The 26,080-nt window shown below is 33.1% G+C and overlaps 1 long non-coding RNA gene across 1 annotated transcript; it reads right to left on the bottom strand.

The window, feature by feature from the left end:
- Nucleotides 1-3,130: 3,130 nt before the first annotated feature.
- Nucleotides 3,131-24,367, bottom strand: LOC124898157. Its single transcript, XR_007054947.1, has 2 exons — nucleotides 24,108-24,367; nucleotides 3,131-3,381 (listed from the first exon to the last, which is right to left on the bottom strand). It is a non-coding gene; the product is annotated as an uncharacterized LOC124898157 (long non-coding RNA).
- Between the last annotated feature and the right edge of the window lie 1,713 nt (nucleotides 24,368-26,080).

The raw sequence follows: 26,080 nt of genomic DNA, 5'->3' as shown, positions 1-26,080 counted from the left end.
TTCACATTTTACAACTATTTTGAAATATTTCAGTAGATTAAAGTCCTTCGCGATAAAATCAAACAATATGAAAATAAATCAAAGTTTGAAAAATGCAATATCAGTAGAACACACTGGTAATAAGAAAAATGCAACATTAACATAATATTTGAAGAGTCATTGAACTGATGAAATATTTTGATAACATTATAAGATTGAAATTTTGATAAACAAAATTTGGGTCGGTTTATGGGTTGGTCCAAATTGGTGGGTCGGGTTATGGGTTGTAACAGAAGATATATTTGGACCTTTTTGCAAGGTAAAGGGTATATTTGCTCCTAAACTTTAACAGCAAGTGTATATTTGGACGAAACTTGTAACGGAGTTTATATTTGGACCTTTTCGCAAAGTTTAGGGGTATATTTACTCCGAAACTTTAACAGCGAGGGCATATTTGAACCAATCTTGTAACGAGGGGTATATTTGGAACTTTTCGCAAAGTTAAGGGGTATATTTGACCCTTTACCCATAAAGAAATATAAAATACTATAATAGAGGATAGAGAGAAAAATAGCAATAGAAAATTATTTAGATAATGATAAAAAAAACTAAAATGGAAAAAGAAAAATATGAACTATGAAAAGATAAAATGTTAAAAAAAAATAAAAAAAGATATAGAATTAAAGAAGAATTATTCAAATAAAAATTTACCGCTTAATGAAAGGAAGAAGAAAATTAAATTCTTAAATACATATATTTGTATTGTATTAAATTAAAAAATTGTGTATTAACCTCTTAATATATGAAACTTTTTTTTACTAATTTTTATTTTCTTAAAAATATAAAAATCATAAAATTTAAAAACTAATAATAAATTAGATCAAGAACTTTTTATAATATTTAGCGCTTTATATTTTTAAATATAATTTTGTTAATAGATATGTTATGATTGCGCGAAGCGCGATCAAGTTCTCTAGTACTACTAATAAATCACACATCCTCTTTGATAAAATACTTCTGCTGCTTTTAATTTATACTGGTAAATCATAGTTTTGCACATAAAATTGATAGATTCCCTCAATTTTTGTAAAAATTTAAAAAACCAAGGGACTTTGTCAGTTTTCCTATTAAAAAAAATTAAAACTATTATATAGTTTTTGTGCAAAAAAGAAATAACTGGTGGACGTATATGTGTTTTTTTCAATGCCCGTCTATTTGATTTAAAAAAAAATATTATTGAAAAACTGCGTAGTCTATCACTCTTGTCCATCGGTTATAATCCGTCGATATTTTTTAACCTTTTTTAAAATAGTGTGTCTTGTCCCGACCTAGGTTTCAAATTAGGTGCATGACAAAAATAAACTTCTTATCATTTTCTAACATAATATAATCTCTCAAAACACATTAATTCCTAATTACAGAATACAAACTTAGAAATTATATTTGATAAGAAGATTACGAGAACTTAACGACTGAGTTTCCTTTTCATTTTTTTTTCTCTTCTCCCACAAAAGAGAAACATTAATTAGTGAGAAAATCGTCATTGAAAACTCATTCGTTAAGTTCTTGATTTGGGGAAATCATAGGGAAGAAATTATGAGTAAAATGAGGGCACCAATGTTGACACCTAATTTTTACCTTCTCGTGCTGCTCCTTTACTAATTAATATTTTAGAATCTTGTTAAATCAATATTGAGAGTAATTATTTACTATTTTTTATTAAATAAATCACGTGTTTAACTATTATCATAATTCCTAATTTACAAATATATTATTTATTATTAATTATTGTTTTATCATAAATTTTGTATATTATTTATTTTAAAATAATAAATATGAAAGTTATGCCAGTACGTGCCCAATATATGTTACTCCCTCAATCCCCATTTATGTAACTAACACATGAAATTATGAGAGTTGATCAAACTTTTTTGATATTTTTTTTTAGATTTCTTAAAAATAATTTTAGTTGTTAACTATTGTGATTGATAGAATATTTTATGCAATTTGCAAAATCTATAAATTATTAGAAATGGATTTTTAATTATTGGAAATGCCATTACTCATCTCTGTCCCAATTTCTATGGTGCTAATGAAATTTAAAGATTCTACCCAAAAAAAATAAAAATTACCATAATCTTTTTATATGTTTTTTGAAAAAATAATTATTAATTATTTTAATTTATGATACATTTTATGTAATATCTAAATATATAAATCATCAGATTTTTTTAATAATTTAATACTTGTCTTAATTTCTTTTTAAAATATCAAGGTTACAGTGAAAATCAGAGCAATTGTTTCATCAATTGCGAACACATTTAATTAACTTGATCACAAAAATACTACTCCCTCCGTTTCAAAAAGAATGATCTAATTTGACTTGGCACGGAGTTTAAAAAAATAAAGAAAACTTTTGAATTTTGTGATGTTAAATTAAAGATATGTTAAATGTACCAAAATGTCCTTCAATCCTGTGGTCTTAAGCATGTCACGTTGAAAGTTAAAATTAAAAAGTTGCTAAAAAGAAAAAGTGATCATTTTTTTTTAAATAGACTAAAAAGAAAAGTAGTTTTTTTTTAAACGGAGGGAGTATTAATCATGTTACCGAGTTACATTTGTTTCCTAAGATACTATTTCTTATTTGACGCAAATTTTAACTGATGTTTATCTATTTATTTGGTACTCTTTCAATTTCAATTTATTTTTCTTACTTTCTTTTTAGTTTGTTTACAAAAAATTTCTATTTTATTTTTTTTTGACAATTCTTTACTTCATATTTTTCACACACCGTGTTTAGAATCACAAAATTAGATGATATTTTGGTACAATCAACATATATATTTTTTAAGACAATAAAATTTAAAATTATATTTTACTTTTTTAAACTCTGTATTAAATTAAAATTATAACAATAAATCAAATATGGAGGAAACAAATAGCCGCCTAAAATGACAAAAGTGGTATCTACTATATAGAAGAATGACAAAAATGTCACAGCCCAAAAATCAAGGATCATAATGACACTTGTCGCGGAAAACCTTAACAAGTAAGTCAATCACCCAAACTAATATAAGGAGAAAACACCAATATCCAAGGCGAGGCTTCTAGAATGAACCCGAACCACAAACAGATAATAAAAGTGGAGAAATAAAACCAAGGACACCCTAGAATAATCTCAAAACTGGATGTCACAGTGTAAGAACTAACTAGTATAACTCGAGGTCAAAAATATACAAGATATCCAAAAATAGGAACAAAACACTGTCTCTGAATACAAATAAAACATAGTCTAGATAAGAAAGGTAGAAGTAAGCTCCAGATGCATAGATCAACCGCTACCTCGAATGGGCTCCAAGTACTACATGAATCAACTATCGAGAGGCGCACTCAAACGTGGATCTGCACCAAATGGACGCAGTAGGAGTGAGTACAGTCCACTTATACTCAGTAGGTATTATAGGTCGACTGCAAAAAGTTGAAAATAAAGCATACAAATACACACTAAGGGTACGTCACTGCAATCATAAAATGTCCCAAATGATAGCCCACACAGTCTCCACTAACAATTCTATAATATTCAAATATACCATATGCTAATCCAACAAGGAGACACAAGTATACGGATATCTCACGTACAGGTATGAAGAAAGTAATACACATGGACAATTATTATATCAAGGATGATACTACACATAAGAAAAGCACAAGGTATATAATAAAAGACAATAATGATGATGATGATGATGTGATGCATGAGGTCATCACACAACCTCAATATACACCTACCGAGTTGTGCTCCCAAGGTAGGACCCATGGTGAGTTCATGAATCCATATACAATCCATCTACAATATCATATCTATATCTTCTCTCTGGCACATCCATTGGTAGAGGATTTTAAAAATGTCACATTTTTTTTAGAAAAAGTCAGTGTTTTCAGTATTTCCACGGTGGTACCAATATTTCATGAATCTATATGATATGAGGATGTAATGCTCACAACCAACCGCAATGAGGATTTCCACATTCAACCAATATGTCAAGCACGTGAGCCAAAATTCACTTAATATTCCAAACATCCACGAAATCCAACAAAGTTCATATGCCAATAGAGTAAAATACACCAAAATGTATCATTAATACCACATTAGGTTTTTTCATTAAATAAGATATAACTAATATAACATACACAAGGATAATAATTTCATATGTCCCCCATGGTCATACATAGCAAATAATATCCCAAAATCACCAATTAACAAACATATTGCCCCCCTCCCCCGGGCACAACACTTAATTATAGTCATTTTCATGATTAGTTTTCACACTCTTAACATGATTTTGTACCAATGATAACTATTCAGCCAAGTCTAAATAAAATTAAGCCATAACCTATCTCGGATGTCAAAAATCGATCCAAAGAGCCTTCAACCCAGAGCATTTTCCTTACGAATGAACCTGAAGTCGACTAAAACATACAAATACTGAATTAACACATCAAAAGAAAGTCAACGACACTCATATTGCCCACTTTTAAATCTGGATCAAAATGAACCCCCAAAATAAATTTTCAAAAAAGAAGGATAAAATTAAAATTTTTATCCAAAAACATATTTCTCAAGGTTAAAGAAACTCTTAGGAGAAAATCCAAGTAAAATTGGAGTTTAATTCGAAGAAATGGAAGTTTGGGCCTTCTGAGCCAAAATCCCTAAATTTCACCTTTAAAACCATATTTAAATAAGATTTAAATAATAAAATTGAATAAGAGTAATTAAAATTAAAGTTTTGGATCTTACCCAAGCTTATAAATGAAAGAAAATGCTCAAAATCCCAAACTCCAAGCGCCAATTCTCAAAAATGGTGTAAAAATCGTGAAAATTGAGTATATAAATGACCCAGGCATTACTTATGTGATCACCGAATCTCTTATGTGATACTTCGCCTGTCAGCGGATGTCGTGTAAGCGATCCTCTTGTTGCTTATGAGACAATTGCATACACGACATAGTAGTCGCATACGCGACACAGTAGTCGTGTAAGTGATAGCTCGGCTGCTCAGCTGGGTCGCTTAAGCGCTTGGCTGCTCAATTGGGTCACTTAAGCAACCAAAATATCGCTTAAGCGGGTGCACCAATTGAAAACTTGGAGAATAATTCTCCGCAGATCCCTCGGGATTCATCCGAAATCTCAAGAACATAAACAGACTATGCTACCCTATTAAATTTGATGCTCCAGACTCATTGGGGATATCAGATTTTTGAAAAGACATTATTTCTTACAGAGTTGATCCCGAAAATCCAATTTTACAACTTTTTGAATCGAGGGTCAAAATGAGATATAAAAGTCATAAAACTACACCAATCATGCTACTAACCTAAAATGACGTTTCAAATCTGTTGGCACAGTCTGTTTCTCCATACAACATACAAATCAATAAATATTGACCAAAGTCAACTATAAGGCTTTTCAAGCCACCAAAAAACACAAACTCGCACAAATCACATCAAAATGCATTGAGAATTGTTTCAGTCATCCCCACACCCCAAAAATACCATAATACAAATACGAGGAGGGGTAAAATAGTCAAATCATATAAAAATAAATATTTCATCTAAATTACCAATGGTCAGGTTATTACATCATCCATCATTAAGAATCTAGTTCATCCCTAAACTAAAGGGAAGGAAAAATACCTAAATCTGCAAAAAGTTGGGGATAATTACGACGCATATCGGACTCAACCTCCCAAGTAGCCTCATCCATAGTTTGATGCCTCTACAGAACCTTAAACACTGAAATATTTCTAGAACGCAATCGTCTAACATCCTTGGCTAAAATGGAGATCAGCTTCTCAACAAAAGATAATCGCTTATCTAACTGTATTTAATCCCAACGAATGACATGAGACTCGTCTGGAATGTAATGTTGAAGCATTGAGACATGAAAAATTGGATGAACATATGACAAATTTGGGGGCAATGCTAACTCATAAGCCACATCCCCAATAGTCTGAAGAATCTCAAACATCCCAATATACCTGAGGCTAAGTTTTCCCCTCTTCCCAAACCTTAACACACCCTTTATGGGCGAAATATGAAGAAATATATGATCACTAATAATGAATATCACTGCACAAAGTCTATGATCTGCATAGCACTTTTGTCTGCTCTAAGCCGCTCGAAGTCTATCTTGAATGACCCAAACCCTATCCAAGGACTCACAAAGTCCATACCTCGTGGTCTAATCTTCAAAATATCAAACCAACCAATTAGAGAGTGACAATGCCTACTATACAAAGCCTCAAATAGAGCCATCTGGATATTGGAATTGTAGCTATCATTATATACAAACTCTACCAAAGCTAGATGCTGCTCCCACTGACCACCAAAGTCTATTACACATACGTTGAGCATATCCTCGAAAACCTAAATAGTCTGCTTCTACTGACCGTCAGTATGGGGGTGAAAATTTATACTAAGATCAACTCGGGTATCTAACTCCTCCTAAAAAGTCTTCCAAAAATGAGATGTGAACAATGAACCTCAATCTGAGATGATAGATACTGGTACACCATGAAGATACACTATCTCACGAATATAGATACGTGTCAACCTATCCACACTAAGAAAAACCTATACCAAAATGAAATAAGCAGATTTGTCCAATCGATCCACGATGACTGAAATACTATCAGAATCGCGAGAAGTACGAGGTAACCCATTCATGAAGTCTATAGTGATCCATTCCTATTTCCATTTAGGAATGTTAACCTCTGAAGCAAACCACCCAATCTCGTTCACCTTCTAGCACCATAAGAAATGAGCTACAAAATTTGTTGCATTATTCCTCATACCACCCCACAAGTAATGTTGTCTCAAATAATGATACATCTTAGTCACTCCTAAATGAATGGAATACCTGGAATAATGAGTCTCCACCAAAATCAGTCTAATCCAATCACCCTTCTTGGAACACAAACTCGACCTCTAATCCTCAAAACACCATCTGAATCAAGCGAGGCTTCCTTAGCCTCACCACTCAACACCTTATCCTAAATTACTCTCAACTCATCATCACCAGACAGATGTCAAATCTGCTCCATGAAAAAAGACTTAGCATCCACAAATGCCAAAACACACCCAGGTATCGAATATCGAGCCTAACCATCTGGTTAGCAAAAGAGTAAACATCTATGGCCAAAGGTCTCTCCTGAGTCAAACGATGCGCCAAGCTACCTATGTTAGTCGACTTTTGGCTCAAGAGATCTGCAACCATATTAGCCTTGACCGGATGATAGAGAATAGTCAAGTCATAATCCTTAAGCAACTCAAGACAATCGTGCTGCCTCGTGTTTAGATCTCGCTAGGTGAAGAAATACTGGAGCCTACGATGATCCGAGAAATCTCACAACAGAGTGCATACAAGTAGTGCCTCCACAGCTTCAAAGAAAAAACATATGCACACAACTTTAAATCATGGGTAGGATAATTTCTCTCATGGGGCTTCAACTGACTTGAAGCATAGGTAATCACCTTACCCTTTAACATTAATACAATACCAAAACCAACACCTAAAGCATTATAGAAGACTGTAAAACCCACGCCATCCTTGAGAAGGGTTAAGATGGGAGTTGAAGTCAACAAATCCTTAAGCTTTTGAAAGTTTGCCTCACAAACATCAGACCATTGGAAAGAAATCTTCTTTTGAGTCAACTTGGTCAATGGAGATGTAATAGATGAAAAACCCTTAACAAAGCGTCGATAGTAGCCTACTAACCCCACAAAACTCTAAATCTCGGTAGGAGAAGTAGGCCTAACCCAATCACAAACCATTGCAATCTTGATTAGATCAACCATAATACCCTTGTTGGTCACCACGTGATCCAAGAAAAAGATAGACTCCAACCAAAACTTATACTTAGGGAACTTAGGATACAACTTCTCATCCCTCAATATCTGAAGCACAATCCACAAATGTTTTGCATGATTGGCCTTACACTTTGAATATACCAAGATATAATCTATAAATACAATAATAAAGAAGTCGTGATACGGTCAAAATACCTAGTTCATAAACTCCTTGAACATGTCTAGGGCATTGGTCAACCCAAAAGAACATGACCAAGAACTCATAATGATCGTACCGAGTTTGAAAAGATGTCTTCGAAATATCCAAATTTCTAACCTCAACTGGTGATACCCGAACCTCAAATCAATCTTTAAAAACACCAAAGAACCCTAAAGCTGGTCAAATAAATCATCAATACGAGAAAGAGAATACTTATTGTTAATAATCACCTTGTTCAACTATTGATAATCAATAAATATTTGCATTGACCCATTATTTTTCTTCACAAACAAGACAAGCGCACCCCAAGGTGATACATTCGGTAAGACAAATCCCTTATCAAATAACTCCTACAATTGATCCTTCAATTTCTTTAACTGCGTTAGAGCCATCAAATGAAAAAGAATAGAAATAGGCTGTGTGCCCGGCTCAATATCAATAGCAAATTTGATATCATGATCTGGAGTCATACCAGGTAAAACCATAGAAAAATATCCATTATTTCACACCGCTTTTTCGCTCGAAGGATCAAAGATTGAAAGATTTTTTCAATTAAAGTAACGATATTGAATAGAGATTATTTTATTTATAGAGTCACCACTTGGAATTTAGTTGTGGTGTTCCAAGTCACCTTATTGAATACCTAATCAAAAGGAAATGACTCTTTATTTTTGTATGCAAAAACAGAAGATCGGGTAAGGAATTCTGTGCTCGAGAGAAAGGTGTAAGGTACCCCTCAAGTCCCATGGTTCTAACACAGTCGCTTTTATTGACTTATCCGTACTTAAACTATTTTGATAAATTATGTTAAGGCCTAAAATTCACTCATTTTATTTTACCAAAATATCTGTCTACACCTCTTATATTAAATCGGTGAAAGTTAATTTTTGAAAAATATTTGCCAAGGTGAATTATTGCATTCTTGAATTTTTAAATGTCTCGAAAAGATGCGTACGCCTCATTCTTAATTGAGATAAAAATATTAAACTTTCTTAAAACTTATATAGCGCTAAAGTCGTTGGTTAGTCTATTATAAATTTGAGACATCTAAACTTACCCTTTTATTTTTATCGTATAGCGGGGTTTTTGAATAACTTCATATCTGAATCACCTTTCTTAATTAAATTAATTAATCGTGTCTTAAAAATATCAATGTTTGAATGCAATTTTATTTTTAAAAATATAACGTACAACTTGTGATTACAGAATGCTCCATATAAATAAAGCCAACAGCGAATCAATTTAAATGTAAAAATTATCATAGAATACATTTTTTATTCTCTTAACAAAATAATTTTATTTAGGCCAAACCCACCGATAGGACCTTAAACTTTTCTTGAAAATTCACTTAGACCCCTCAACTAAGGCCTGTACCTATCAGGCCCCTCAAGTGCTAAAATTGGTACCTATCAGGCACAAGATACTGATTTGATAAGGAGAGTGTGTTACACTCTCCTTGGGTGCGTGAACAGTAGATTAAATAATATTTTAATTTTTTAATTAAAAAAATTATATTTAAATTATTTTATTAATATTATTTTTAAGTATTATAATTTCTTAATAAAAAATAAAAAAAGCACCCGCCCCCCTTTCATCATCTTTTTCACCGCCCCCCCATCCTCATTATCTTCTTTGCAACCCCTAACCCCCCATTCATCATCTTCTTCACAATACTCCATCATCAGCGTCTTTCTTTTCAAACCATAACTTCAGTCATCATCTTCTCTAGCCATTTTCAAATACATTTTCCGGTGAGACTCACCGGTAAATTAACTTCAAAATTTTAAGATTGTTTGAAATTACATGTTTATGAACTTAAATAACCCAAATCTAATATAATGGGGAATCATTTTCTTGCAAAAAATGAAGAAATTGGTAACCTTGATGAAGAAAGTGTCATGACAACTTTACTTTTTTTTTAAGTTCTGCAAGAATATTTTTTTTTCAAAGTTTTACTTTCTTTTTGCATAATAATGGAGAAGAAGAATGGAAAGGGGGGGGGGGGGGGGGGGGGGGGGGGGAGGGATTTTTTTTTTTTTTTTTAAGTTCATATTTATGGAGAAGAGAATGAAAGGGGTGGCATGGGGGGCGGGGTTTGAAGGGACTGGTGGATTGGGGAGGCGGGTTGAAGGAATATTTTTAAAAAAAATTATAATTAATTTTTAATAATTACTGGACCCACAATACCAAGTGTCATCTTTTAATTAGCCTTTCTATCCACATCATCGTGTGTGTATTACTCACACTTGAGATTTAAGCTGATTGGGCAAAAAATGCCCAATTGGAACCAAATTGGGGGGATTTAGGGTTTAATAGGTATAGACCTTAGTTTAGGAGCCTAAGTGAATTTTAGGGACAAGATTGAGGGGCTATGGATGGGTTTGACCTTTTATTTAAATTAATGTAATAATGACAATGGCAAATTTTATCCAGTAAAGTAGGCATAACTAAGAATACATACTTAACCACATAATTTTATTTTATGTCTTCTTTCCTCCATCATCTTCCTTTATTGTACTAGTTACAAAATATCAACAATAACATACCCAGTGTATTTCCACCTAGTAGGGTCTGGGGAGGGTAGAGTGTACGCAGACCATACCACTACCTCAAGAGAAGTAGAGAGGTTTTTTTCGATAGACCCCCGACTTAGGACTACAAAATATCAAAGTCAATATCCATTGCTATTATTAGTGGAGGATCTTTTGGAGATCTTTATTTTACAAAATATCAAAGTCAATAAAATAAAGATATCCAAAAGATCCTCCACTAATAATAGCTATGGAAATTTCATCTTTTTTTCCATAACGATCAAAATCAAGAAAAGGAATTTTTCCTTTTTTAAAAAAAATTGTAAAGCAAAAATTCAAATTTGGGAAGAGGAAAAGTTGATGGCTATTGTTGGCATTCGTCGGCGGCAGGTGGAAATTCCGATGAGAGCTGGCCAAAATTGACTCGAAAATGGGTCATTTTTTACGGGGGTCAGCCGGAGAATAGCCTTCCCGGTCAGATTTGTTACAAATAAGGAAGAGGGGGTGGCGCGATGGCCATGGCTCGCCGTTGGCCAGAGATAGAGGAGGGACGGTGGTGGCCAGATCTGGCCGACATTGAGAGAAGAGAAGAAGGAGCGATGCAGCGGCAGGTGCACCTGGATCACCGATTTTGGCAGTTTTGCCATCGTTGGTGGTTCCCGGTGATTTTTGTGGTAGATCAGTGCTGGAAGATCTGGTGGTGCTCATCGGGTGTCGATAATTTCTGACAAGATTCCGACTAAACTCAACGGGACTCGCCGAAATTCGAATCATATTTGCTGACTGTTATTTTCTTTTCCTCTCTCGAATTTTTCTCACTCTCAAACATCATTTTTTAGTTCATTGATTTTACTCTATTTTTATCGATTCATCTCGATTTTTTTACTGATTGTGATTGTTTCGGCATGTGCACTAGTATGTGATAATGTGCAAGCGTATCTAGAGTGGGTGTTCAGCAATTTGGTTCGGTTTCGAGTTTTTTAATTCGATTTTTGGTTATTGTAATAGGTGTACCGAAAATCGAGTAGAATTTATTCGGTTTGGTTTATTTCAGTTCGGTTTGATTATGTTTCACTTTAATCATTTTGGTTTTTCGGTTTTGACCCTGTTTAATGGGCTAAATTAAATTTGTAAATTCTAGTATTTTTTAAGATTAAAAATTAATTGGACTATATAAAATTAAGGAAAAAATACATAAAGTAGCATACTTAAGTATTAAATTATAAAAAATAACAACACTTTTATCAAATTACATTTTGTAGCATATGTATTTGTATGTATTTGTATTTTTGTAGCAACAGTTTGTAAAAATACAAAATACATATCATCATAAGGGCAGTAAAAATTATATGTATTTGTATTTTTGTAGCAACAGTTTGCAAAAATACAAAATACAATTTGCTATATTATGTAATTATGAAACTGTTGCTATGAAATTTATAATTAAGGGGATAAGTATTCTATTTCTAAATTTTTTCCTAAAATTAATTGCCAAAACCTTTTTTACACAAAAAAAAAAAACACTAGCCCAGTTTTCTGTTTTCACTTTTCAGACCAAATTAAGATGATACAAATACACTAATAAAGCATTAAATTATTAAAATTTAAAGGTAATTTTATTGAACTTGCAGCCCCTTGCTTAATGCTTCATCTATTGCAGATTGTTACATTATATTGTCATGTTTGAGAATTATTTTTTTCCATAATATGAAAAGACATGGTGCACTTTTTCTAGTTTGGAAAGTGACAATGTCCATTTAAAAATATAAAAAACCAAACTATATATTATGTTTTTTTGTCTCTAACTTAATACGAACTTAGAAAAATATATAGACTACACACTTGGCTGCATGATTACGAGTCATCTTTATCACTTTTTATGGTCAAACTGATATTAGACTACTAGTATACTACACACTTGGAGACAAACAAAATTTAGGAATCCAAGAATTTTGAGATTTGAGAATGTTAAAGTTAGACTAATATAGTGATAACTAATAAACTTGGGGGAATCAACATTCAGCAATTGTGTTGTAGTACAGTATTAAATTAATTGGGTTGTATCCTGTATATTAATAATTCGGCTTAAACTGAAAACCGAAGTATACAAAATCAAAAACCCAACCGAATACCAAATTGTTAAAAAAAAAATCGACACCGAACCAAAAAATTGAAACCGAAAAATTGAATTAATTCGATTCGGTTCGATTTTTTAGTTTTCGGTATTTATGCCCACCCCTAGGCATATTAGTGTAAATTTTTCTCTATTGTGTGTGTGTGGTGTTATACATCTGTGTGATTCATTGATGAGGGTATATTAATATGAATTTTCTTATGTACAAATATAAATATCCAGTAAACTTAATTGCATAACACATAATAACAAAAGTTCACATAATTAATTAATTACACATTAAATAATGCAAGAAATCACTTGAACATTTTCATTCAATCCTTTTTAGAAAAATTAACATAAAATGGTTCAAGATTGAAAAAGAACCGATGATTGCTTGAACTGGATAATAAAGCAAGAAACAATCGTCCCCAGAAACTTCAAGTGAAAACTCTAAAATCTTTTCTTTCTTTGTTTTTCTCTCTTTTCCTGTTTTTTTTTAACTCTGTGTTTTTCTTCACTCTGGTTTGTAGTATCTGATTATGATAGTGTATAGTGCAGAATGTATGTTCGTTCTCCTTTTCTGGGATTGAAAGAGTCCTTAATTAAGTACAAGAACTCTTGGGGAGAAAGTTGGGCGAACAATTACAAATAAGGGGGAGGGAATTTGAATTTTAAAATAAAATTCTTTGTTTTTTTAATCTATTAATAATGATAAATAAAAATACAGAATAAATAAAAATAAATAAATAAGATAAGATAAGATAATAGAATAATAATAATAGTAATAAATATAAATATAACTAATTAATTTTTATATTTAAAGAAAATACAATAAAAATTATATATAGCCTTACATAAATATAATTAAGATAGTATTAAAACAACTTATTTCTTTAAAATTTAAAAATAAATTTTTTTCTTTTATAATTTTTGTATTATTTTTAAAATCAGAATAAAAATAAAATAAAATATCTCAAAATTAACTTTATTTAGTTATTTATTTTTAACTAAAAATTTATTAAAATAAAATAAAAATTTAAATAATATTAGACCAAATATAAATATTTAATATCGAAAAATAAATTAAAATTCGAGGAAGATCAAAAATCACGTGTTTACATTTTTGCCCCTCTTTGTATGGAATCTCGAAGACTTTTTATATAAAAAAGTAGACAAGATATGATTTTTGACCCTCTAATTATTTGAAAGGTAAGGATAAAATAAAATTAAAAGAAAAGAAAAAATATGACCGAGTCCTGATTTTGGACCTCCTACCTATCCCGCGTTATAAGAGAATTAGGTCACGAGCAGCTCAAAAGTAACATGGTGAGAGAATGAGTTAGTCATCGAGTGAGATTCCGTCGAGTTTTTGGTAAACGACTTCTGCTTTTTTACATTCAAATTACTAACAAAAATAAAAAAATGAAAATAGAAATGCAAAATGCAATTTCTCTGAAATTTTGATTCGAATTTTCATGACTTGAACTTGAAAATTCACCCTATTCTTCAAGCGGGCTCCTGGCTTGCTTTTTTCTCTTCACCCTGTTCTTCAGGCGGGCTCCTAATTTGTTACTTCTTTACCCTGTTCTTCAGGCGGGATCCTGACTTGTTATTTCTTCACCTGACAGTGTTCACCCTATCCTTCAGGCAGACTCCTAGACTTACATTTTCTTCACCCTGCTCTTTAGGCGGGCTCCGAAACTTCCTTTTCCTTCACCCTGTTCTTTAGGAGGGCTTCTGGACTTACTTTTCCTTCGCCCTATTCTTCAGGCGGGCTCCTGGATTTACTTTTCCTTCACCCTGTTCTTTCGGTGGACTCTTGAACTTACTTTTCCTTCACCCTGTTCTTCAGACGGGCTCCTGGACTTACTTTTTCTTCACTTTATTCTTCAGGCGGGCTCCTGACTTGCTATTTTTTATTTTTCAAATATGTTCCTAAAATCAAAATAAAAGGTGAAACAAAAAAATAATATCTCATTCTTCAGGAGGGTCCTGAGCATAAAAATAAATTTCAATAAACACGAACAAAATTTTTTGCCCCAATTTGCATTAGAAAATTTTTATGAGCGACATCAGATCACAATTTTTGAAAAGTGTAGTAAAGAGTGTAAATCAAAGCCCTGTTAAAGAAATGCGTCTCTTCAGAGTAAAACTGATGACCAAAATTAGAAAGTGCATCTCCTAACACATGAATCTTAAATCAACTAGATAAGGAAGTATGTCTCTTAGGGGTTAAATAAAATGACTCAAATAAAAAGTACATCTACATCTTCTAGAAATCAAAGGAAATGAATCGACTAAAAGGTACGTCTTATAGGAATCAAGAAGAATAACTTGACTAAAAGGTACATCTTATAGGAATCAAGGGGGATGACTCGACTAAAAGGTACGTCTTATAGAAATCAAGGGGAATGACTCGACTAAAAGGTACGTCTTATAGGAATCAAGGGGAATGACTCTACTAAAAGTACATCTTATAGGAATCAAGGAAAATGACTTAACTAAAATGTACGTCTTACAGGAATCAAGGGGAATGACGAGACCAAAAGTTACATCTTATAGAAATTAAGGGAATGACTCGACTAAAAGTACGTCTTACAGAAATCAAGGGAAATGACTTGACTAAAAGGTACGTCTTATAGGAATCAAGGGGAATGACTCAACTAAAAGGTACATCTTATAAGAATCAAGGGGAATGACTCAACTAAAAGGTACGTCTTATAGGAGTCAAGGGGAATAACTCGACTAAAAGGTACGTCTTATAGGAATCAAGGGTAAATGACTCGACTAAAAGGTACATCTTATAGGAATCAATGGGAATGACTCAAATAAAAGATACGTCTTACAGGAATTAAGGAGAATGACTCGACTAAAAGGTACGCCTTATAGGAATCAAAGGGAATGACTAGACTAAAAGGTACATCTTATAGGAATCAAGGAAAATGACTCGACTAAAATATACGTCTTATAGAAATCAAGGGAAATGACGAGACCAAAAGTTACATCTTATAGAAATCAAGGGAATAACTAGACTAAAAGTATGTCTTATAGAAATCAAGGGAAATGACTTGACTAAAAGGTACGTCTTATAGGAATCAAGGTGAATGACTCGACTAAAAGGTACGTCTTATAGGAATCAAGGGGAATGACTCAACTAAAAGGTACATCTTATAAGAATCAAGGGGAATGACTCAACTAAAAGGTACGTCTTATAGGAGTCAAGGGGAATAACTCGACTAAAAGGTACGTCTTATAGGAATCAAGGGTAAATGACTCGACTAAAAGGTACATCTTATAGGAATCAATGGGAATGACTCAAATAAAAGATACGTCTTACAGGAATTAAGGAGAATGACTCGACTAAAAGGTACGCCTTATAAGAATCAAAGAGAATGACTCGACTAAAAGGTACGTCTTATAGGAATCAAAGGGATGACTCGACTAAAAGGTACGTATTATATGAATCAAGGGGAATGAATCGACTAAAAGGTAGGTCTTCTAGGAATCAAGGTTCAATTTAAGAAGTATATCACCTAGCAATTGAAAACTGAAATACCTGGACATAGAAGTATGCCTCTAAGAGACATAGGATGATGAATTTTTATCATAATTTGATTATCAAACCAGTGCAACAATATTGCTTCCTGCATTTATGGAAATGAGGCATTGCAACCCTTGATATTTATGCTCTGAAGTTCTTAATTTGAAGGCAACATGTTTCCTGTTTTATCAAACAAAACTTGTGAGTTAAAAAACATGGTGGAAGGTTTGTGGCTTTAGCTTCCGTGTCAATCACTCTTTCCCTCGTCACATTTAACCTTGCTTCCAACCGTTAGCATCTGTCACCGAATTGCTTCATCATTGACCCAAACTCAAATTATTAGAAGTGACTCTGAAACAAACATAGTATCTCTTCTTTGACATGCTCCCCAATTAAACCCTTTGAACCTTGGTATTTCCATGAGTTTCCAGACTTGTCTATTGACAAAACTTTCTGCATAGCCTTATTTCAGCTCACAATCATGTCTCTTTCATGTACTGTCTTTTTGTCTTACTTTGTGCAATTGAAAAAGTTGGTAGCTAATTTGAAATCTTTTCTCACTTGTTATGACACGGGCTCAATTCAAACACACGAGAAAAATGACAATGATGATTTTTTTGAATAAATGACTCAAGAAAACAAAGATATAAAAAATAAATAAAAGGAAAATGAATGTTCCCATTTGAAACGAAGAAACAAAAAATTCATTTAAAAATGACAGCCAACTCTAATGATTATGTCATGCATTTTTTTTATTAAACAGCCTGATCTTTTCATCCAAACTTTCCACCAATTATTGTTGAGTTAATGGCCCTGAAACTTAGTTGTTCCTTAGGTCAATTGCACTTATAGATCCTATTCAGCTTGTGACATCTGGAAGAGTTTTCGCCAATAAGCCTTTCTCATTTTCTTTCTCTCAGCTCACTATTGAACTATGGTGTTTGTGAGAATTTTCACCAATGAGAATCTCTTATTCTCATTTTTTCAACTCACAATCATCTTACGGTGACCGTGAGGGTTTTTGCCAATAAGACTCTCTCATTTTATTTTTCTCAACTCACCTTCGTCTTACGATGCCCGTGAGGGTTTTCACCAATAAGACTCTCTCATTTTTATTGTTTTCACAACTCATTGTCACCTTATGGTGCCCAAGAGGGTTTTCACCAATAATACTATCTCATTTTTTATTGTTCTTACCCCCCTTTTTTTATCGATGAAGAAAAATGATGCCCGAAATATGAAACATCATATACCCATTACATGATTAGCCTTGACATTCTCAAAGATTGATCAGAAGGTCTTTTTTTTATTGTAACTTGGCTTTTGGAAAGGGTTAGAAAGAAATGACGGCATGAGGCTCAAAAATTTACATAACATTGGGTGAAGCATACAACTTTTGGAATTGACTCTTTAAGTAAATAAACTTTTATCCCAGTTTTATTTCATTCTGGGTAACTTGAATTTTTTTACTTGATTGTGCCTAACCCCAAAGTAGGGCTGCCTACGTATCTTGTCATGGTAAAAATCAAGTCAAACGTAGTTCAGACAACTTATTCTTTTTCTTAATTCTGTTTTTTCAGTTGTTATTGGCTCTTTTTCTCTTTCCTTTCTTTTTTCCACATTTTCCTTCACTTTTTTTTAAACTTTTTTGACTCTAGTGTTTGGCTTGACACTTTTTCTTTTGAGCTTTGCTGACTCTATCTTGATTCCAAAAGAGGGGTATGAAAGAAAATAACATTGAAGCTCAAATGAGGTAAACAAAGGATGACACAATGGATAGCAGAATAAAATGCCTTCGTCATATCAATCCTTGAAAATGCAAGTACATAACATGCAAAATGAAAGTGGGAGATGAAGATTTGTGTAACACTTTAACAACACTAACATTAACTGAGCATGTGTGCCACTTCTTCTTTTACACTTGTCAAATCTACAACTCCACCTTTATTGTACATCCCTCATATCGAATGACTCATGCTTTCATGGAGCTAATTATCTTACTATTTCTCTTTAATAAAGATCTCACATCCATTATTTGACCTAATTGAGATATGTCTTTCAATTGATGACTAAGTTATTCTTGTGATTCTCAAAATAATTGCCTTAATTTTCAAAGAAGGCTTCAACATGGTCACCAAATGTCTTAACATTCTACCTATTTCTCATATGTCATTTTCTTCTAATTTTAGCCCTTTAATTCAATGTTTCATGAACTGGATTTTAAGATCTGGCTGAAAATTCCGCTGGCATGTCATAGCATTAGAATCAACATAAAATGAATTGCATGAGAAAAATATAAACAAACAAATTTAAAATAAGACAAAACAACAAGGGACAACATATTTCATTGAAAGGAAAAATATAAGGGTTTAAATAAAGACGACAAAGAAACAAAACAAGATAGATTTAGAACTATAACCTTGAAATAATTCAGAAAATAGAAAGGAAAGCAAAACAAACTACTAAACATTCATCCTAACGAGGAGAGGAGTGACTTCCCAATTGGTGTGAAGTTATCTCTCGACTTCTAGCTCATTTCATTATTTAGCTTGGATCAAAAATCGAGCCTAGAAGGGCTTTAGTTTGTTTGTGGAGTTAGAGGATGACTCTGAGGGGTTGGTGCATGCCATTATGGGTAAGACAGAGGTTGAACATATGGTTGTGCTTTATATACTTGATATGGAGGTAGGGGAAAAGAGTATAATGGATTTAAGGAGTGATTATATGGAGCTTAGGCATGAACTTGGGTTTGAGACTGAGGGTAACGGTGATGTGGTCTTCTTCGACGTGCACGTTGTTCAGCTACAATAGTAGCTACATCTTCCTCATTCTTCTTCCCTCCATCATTTCCTGAACCCTTCTGAATTGCTTGAGTAGTTGCTTTTAATATTGCAAAACTCACAATGCGACCAGTCTTCATTCCATCCTATATCATCTCTCCCATTCGTAGGACCTCAATAAATGGATTACTTAATGCAGGTAACAGGTGTTGATAGTATGTTTCATCCTGCATTTGAATAAACACTTCCACTATCTTGCTTTCTATCATTGGCAGTTTCACCCTTGCAGCTTGTTCATGCCATCTAATTGCATACTCCTTGAAATTTTTATTGTTGTTCTTCTTTATATTAGTCAGGTATTTCTCTTCAGGAATCGGCTCCACATTATATTGAAATTGTTATACGAATTTGTTAGCCAAGTTATCCCAACTACTCCACTTGTCAATGTCCTGATCCACAAACTACTCTGAGGCTAGACTCGAAAGTCTCTCACCGAAATAAGCCATGAGTAATTCTTATTTACCTCTGGCACCTCTTAATTGGTTATAATAATGCCTCAAGTATGCTACTGGATCACTGTGCCCTTCGTACTTGTCAAACTTTGGCATTTTGAACCCTAGCGGCAAATGAACATCAGGAAACATACATAAATCTTTGTATGAGACACTTTTTGGTCCTCCTAATTCTTGCATATTTTTCATACTCTACTCTAGGCTTCTCATTTTCCTGGCCAGCTCTTCCTGTTCTTGACTTTTAACAATCTTCTCAATCATGATAGTAGAATCACGTTGATGAGCATGATAATGTAGATTTGGGGATTTGAAAGTCATTTCAGGAGGATACAATTGATCATGACTTGGTTCACCCATATTCTTTTGTACTGTCAATTGAGGACCCGCAGTAGCTGGTGCTACAGGAGTGAAAAGCGGGTTGTTTGTGACAGATGGTTTAATGGGTGCATGGTAGAAGTACCAGTAGCGCCAGACACATTAGCATATGGGCTGAATCCAGGTAGGTAAAATGGATCGCTAATTTGAGCTTGAGCAGAATTTGGATCATTCGTATTAGAAAATCTAGGGATTGAGAAAGGAGGGGCTTGTCCATTCGACCAAGCTTGGTACATCTCCTCTATCTGCTGTTTTAATAACTTATTTTCTTCTATTGATGCTAATTCTTGTGAAATCAACTGATTTTGCTCTTCCTCACTGTTAGACCCTACACCTTCTTTGCAGGTCATCTTTTTTTTTTCTTTGAACCTCTATGGCATGGATTGAGAAGCCAACTTAGCCACAAACCAACCACCTTAATACTATTTTGATTTTGGAGAAAACTAGTGTGTCAGAGTTCAATTTTTTTAAGACCACCGAATCCCTAAAGGACTACCTATGCATCTCATTAAGATGAGAATTAGGTGTGCGTAGTTCATGAAATATATGTCGTACAAAACTCAGCCTGAAGACCCCTAAAGGTTCAGGGCTATTAAGCTTTATATATATATATTATTTTGTAAAAGCTTAGTCTCATGATCCCTAAAGATTCAGGACTATTACGATATATAAAAATTGGACTTGAGGATTAAAAAAATAATCATGAAAGTAATCATATCCTTAAAATACTTTCCAATAAATCTATGGATGATTTTTCAAAAGATAGGGTTGTACCCCGAAAAGGATTTTTTACGTATCTTGCTAAATAGTGAGAATCAGACCCTCGTAGTTCATGAAGACCTTAAAAACTATATATATTTTTTAATTTCTTCAAAAAATAATTCATTAAATTTGAGGATTAAATACTCTCTTGTGTTTCACCAAGTTGCCTAAAGCCAGTCAACAATCAAATGACCTTCCAAATAAATGTCAAAGAGCACGTGGAATGCACATGTTGCTCATTATAAAGTGGTCACCTGTCCTAGACAAACCCGAACCCTGTACCAAGTCCCGCTAAGTCAAATGCACATGAGGCAAATAAAGCGGAACCTAATAGGGATAACCAGATTCTGAGTTTCAGTTCTTCTAAGTTTAGTCTAATAAGGATAGGTGTCTAGACTGGCTTACCATAGAGGACACTCGAGTCGGGGAGGGACAAATTGCTCGGTAGCAGTGCTACTTCGCTTTCGTTGTCGATCCGAACCCCGCCTAACATGTGTGACTTTAATCTTTCACCAGGTGACTTGACACTACGGCTATCTTAGAAAGATAGTAGGATGCATATGCTGCATTCCTTCTATCTTATTTTAGAAGACTCGGAGGGGGTACGTAAGAGAAGACAGTTTATAAATACAGTTCAAAAATATCAAAGCAGTAAATGAGCGACAAGTAGCACATAAGGCCAATAAACACAATATCAAAAATAATTAAAGCAAGTAAAAGTCAACATCAAAAACTCTAATTCTTATATTTTCCCCAGTGGAGTCGTTAGATATGTCACACCCCTTTTTCGCTCGAAGGATTGAAGATCGAAGGATTTTTCTAATTGAAGTGACTATACTGAATAGAGATTATTTTATTTATAGAGTCACCACTTGAAATTGAGTTGTGGTGTTTCAAGTCACCCTATTGAATCCTTAATCAAAAGGAAATGATTTTTTATTTTTGTTTGCGAAAACAGAAGAGGGTAATGAATTCTGTTGACCAAGAGGAAGGTGTGAGGCACCCCTCGAGTCCCGTGGTTCTAACACGGTCGCTTTTATTGACTTATTTTTACTTAAACTATTTTGATAAATTATGCTAAGGCCTAAAATTTGCTCATTTTATTATACTAAAATATCTGTCTACACCTCTTATATTAAATCGGTGAAAGTTAATTTTTAAAAAATATTTGCCAAGTGCATTATTGCATCTTTGAATTTTTAAATGTCTCTGAAAGATGCGTACGCCGCATTCTTAATGGAGATAAAAATATTAAACTTGCTTAAAACTTATCTAGTGTTAAAGTCGTTGGTTAGTCTATTATAAATTCGAGACATCTAAACTTACTCTTTTATTTTTATCGTATAACGGGGTTTTTGAATAACTTCATATCTAACTCACCTTTCTTAATTAAATTAATTAATCATGTCTTAAAAATATCGATGTCTAAATGTAATTTTATTTTTAAAAATCTAACGTGCAAGTTGTGATTACAGAATGCTCCATAGAAATAAAACCAACAACGAATCAATTTAAATGTAAAAATTATCATAAAATATATTTTTTATTCTCTTATCAGGATAATTTTGTTTAAATTAATGTAATAATGACAGTAGCAAATTTTATGCAGTAAAGTAGGCCTAACTAACTAGCCGTTTGGCCATGAAAATTATTTTTTTTCGGAATTGGAGTTGGAGTTGGAGTTGAAGATGAAGTTGGAGTTGTTTTTGGCCATGTATTTTTGATTTTTTTTTTAACCTTTAAAAAATCTTTTTTAAATATGATTTTATGCCCTCAACTTCTAAAAATTATCAAAATCACCAACTACTAATTTTCCTACTAACATACAACCAAATGTTGAGAAAATAATTTATATGACTTCAATTGATAAAATAATTAACAACAAACTAATTATTATGATTGTTATTCTTCTAAAATTTGAATAAAAATATCACAAGCACGAGCTAAATAAGTTTATCTAACCATAATCGATTAAATAGAGAAAAATATATTTTGATAAATATGATTGATAGATATAAATATATTTTATATATTCTTAAATTTTTTGATGAAAATTCTTAAGTATTTTTACTTGAGTTAATTATTTTATTGAATTTGGTCTTTTTTAAAAAATTACGAAATATAATTAATAAGAAGGGTTTGTGTAAAAATTTAAAGAATGGGGTTATATGTAATAATAATGAAAGCTGAAATTAGAAGTGGAAAAAAGAGAAAACAACAAAAAGTTGTTTTCCATTTATGGAATTTTATTCCGGAATTTTTTTTTAAAATTTCATGACCAAACTCCATAATTTCTAACTCCAAAAAAATTTTCCGCAAAAAAGAAAAAAATATCCATGGCCAAATGGGCCCTAAGAATATATATTTAACCACATAATTTTACTTTATGTCTTCTTTACTCCATCATCTTCCTTTATTGTACTACTTACAAAATATCAAAGTCCATAAAATAAAGATCTCCAAAAGATCCTTCACTAAAAATAGCCATGGAAATTTTCATCTCTTTCTCCATAACGATCAAAATCAAGAAAAGAAATTTTTCTTTTTTGAAAAAGATGAAATTGTAAAGCGAAAATTTAAATTTGGGAAGAGGAAAAATTGGTGGCCGTTGTTGGCGTTCGCCGGCGGCTGGCAGTGATTCTAGTGAGAGCTGGGCAAAATTGACTCAAAAATGGGTCATTTTTTTACAGGGGTCGGTTGGAGAATGGCCTTCCCAATCAGATCTGTTACAAATAAGGAAGAGTTGATGGCGCGATGGACATAGCTCGTCATTGGCCAGAGATGGAGGAGGGACGACGATGGAAAGATCTGGCCAACGTCAAGAGAAGAGGAGAAGGGGCGATGCGGCGGTAAGGGTGCGCCTGGGTCGCCAATTTTGGCAGTTTCGCCGTCGTTGGTGGTTCCTGGCGATTTTCGTGGTAGATCAGTGGCGGCAAATCAGGTGGTGGAGGTCTTCGGGTGTCGATAATTTCCAGCAAGATTCCGACTAAACTTAACGGGACTCACTGAAATCCAAATCATATTTGTTGGCTATTATTTTCTTTTCCTCTCTCAAATTTTTCTCACTCTCAAACATCATTTTTCAGTTCACTGATTTTACTCTATTTTTATCAATTATTCTTCTTGATTTTTTTCACTAACTGTGACTATTTCGATATGTGCACTGTTATGTGATATTGTGCAGGCGTATCAGTGTAAATTTTTCTCTATTGTGCGTGGTGTTATACATCTGTGTGATTCATTGATGAGGGCATATTAATACGAATTTTCTTATGTACAAATATAAATGTCCAGTAAACTTAATTGCATAACACATAATAATAATAAAAGTTCACACAATTAATTAATTACACATATTAAATAATGCAAGAAATTACTTGAACATCTTCATTTAGTCATTTTCATAAAAATTAACATAAAATGGTTTAAGATTGAAAAAGAACCTGTGATTGCTGAACTGGATAATAAATAAAGCAAGAAACAATTGTCCCCAGCAACATCAAGCAAAAACTCTAAAATCTTTTCTTTTCTCTCTTTTCCTGATTTTTTTGAACTCTGTGTTTTTCTTCACTTTGGTTTGTAGTATTTGATGATTATAGTGTACAGTGCAGAATGTACGTTCGTTCTCCTTTTCTGGGATTGAAAGAGTCCTTAAGTACAGGAACTCTTAGGGAGGAAGTTTAGTGGGAACAGTTAGATAAGGGGGTGAGAATTTGAATTTTAAAATAATTTTTTTAAAAATTTATTAATAATAATAAATAAAAATAAATAAATAAATAAGATAATAGAATAATAATAATAATAATAAATATAACTAATTAATTTTTATATTTAAAGGAAATACAATAAAAATTATAAATAGTCTTAAATAAATATAATTAAGATAGTATTAAAACTACTTATTTCTTTAAAATTTAAAAAGAAGAATATTTTTCAAAATTTTTGTATTATTTTTAAAATTAGAATAAAAATAAAATAAAATATCTCAAAATTAACTTTATTTAGTTATTTATTTTTTAACTAAAAAGTTATTAAAATAAAATAAGAATTTAAATAATAGCAGACCAAATATAAATATTTAATATCGAAAAAATAAATTAAAATTCGAGGAGGATAAAAAATCACGTGTCTACACATTAACTCACGAACAATACGAACAAGATCCAAAGAAGGAGGTAAAGCAACACTGGTATCATGAATATGAGCCAAATAAGAAAAACATCCCTTCTAAACCAAGCGACGAGCCTGAATATAAGATATAACTTTTCTGGGACCTGAATGGAGCGCATTTTTTCAAGCTATCCTTGAGACACCTAGGTAGAGCTGAATTCACGGTCTTAGCATAATAATCTAGGACAACATGGTAAGGAGCTAAGAAATCCATACTTAAGATGACATCAAAATCTGTCATATATAATATAATCAGATCTACCCAGGTCTCACGCCAACAAAAGTCACAACCCAAGATCGGTATGCCAATCCACCATTAAAGAATCTTTTATGGGGGTAGATACACGAATAAGAACATCAAGAGGCTCACAAGCAAAATCAAAACCCGAAGAAAAATATGCAGACACATCGGAGAAAGTCGACCCCTGATCAAATAACACAGATGTAGTTCTGAAATTAATAGGGACGATACATTTAATGACAGCATCGGAGGACTCTGCCTCTGGCCTGGCAGGTATAGCATAACACTGACCACATCCACCACCCGATTGGGTAGCCCCTCGACCACCACCACGGGCACCACTACCTCTACCTCTCGCACTTCTAGTAGAAGCTCTACCTCTCACAGCCGATATAGGAGTAGCTCTAAAGACACGATGGGGACAGTCCTTGTCCAAGTGGCTAATCTCATCACACACATTGCAAACCCTACGACTCAGATCAATGAGAAGAGGAACGGTTGAACTAGGATGACCACCTAAAGCTATCAAACTAGAAGACCCACTACCTGAACTCTACAAGGTTGTCTGCACTGTCCTGCTATGGTACCCACAGAAACCTTTAGAATCTCTACCTCGAGAGATGTGACCTCTGAACTCACCCTGACGACGCATCTTCTTGGCGCCTCCCTGAGATGCTCAAAAAATGGACTCAGGCATCTTAGTATGATCCACAATACTCTGAAATGATGCTTTATATACTATCATCTGAGTCGTATCAAGCTGAAGAGAAATGTCCAACCCCTCATAAACTTTTGAATCTTCTCAGATTCAGTGGCAATACTGCATAAAAATATCTAGACAAGGCATGGAATCGTGCCTCATACTTCACAACTGTCATGGAGCCCTACGTCAAGCAATTAAGCTCATTTGATCCCTTAAATTGAAAGGCACAAATCTGTCCAAAAAGGCCTTTGTAAACTAATCCCAAGTCGTCTCTGGCGAACCAAGAGGTCGGCAACCAATAA

This window comes from Capsicum annuum, chromosome 4 (assembly GCF_002878395.1).
Source record: "Capsicum annuum cultivar UCD-10X-F1 chromosome 4, UCD10Xv1.1, whole genome shotgun sequence".
NCBI lineage: Eukaryota > Viridiplantae > Streptophyta > Magnoliopsida > Solanales > Solanaceae > Capsicum > Capsicum annuum.
The sequence above is the reverse complement of the archived record's forward strand: the minus strand, read 5'-3'. Positions and strand labels throughout refer to the sequence as shown.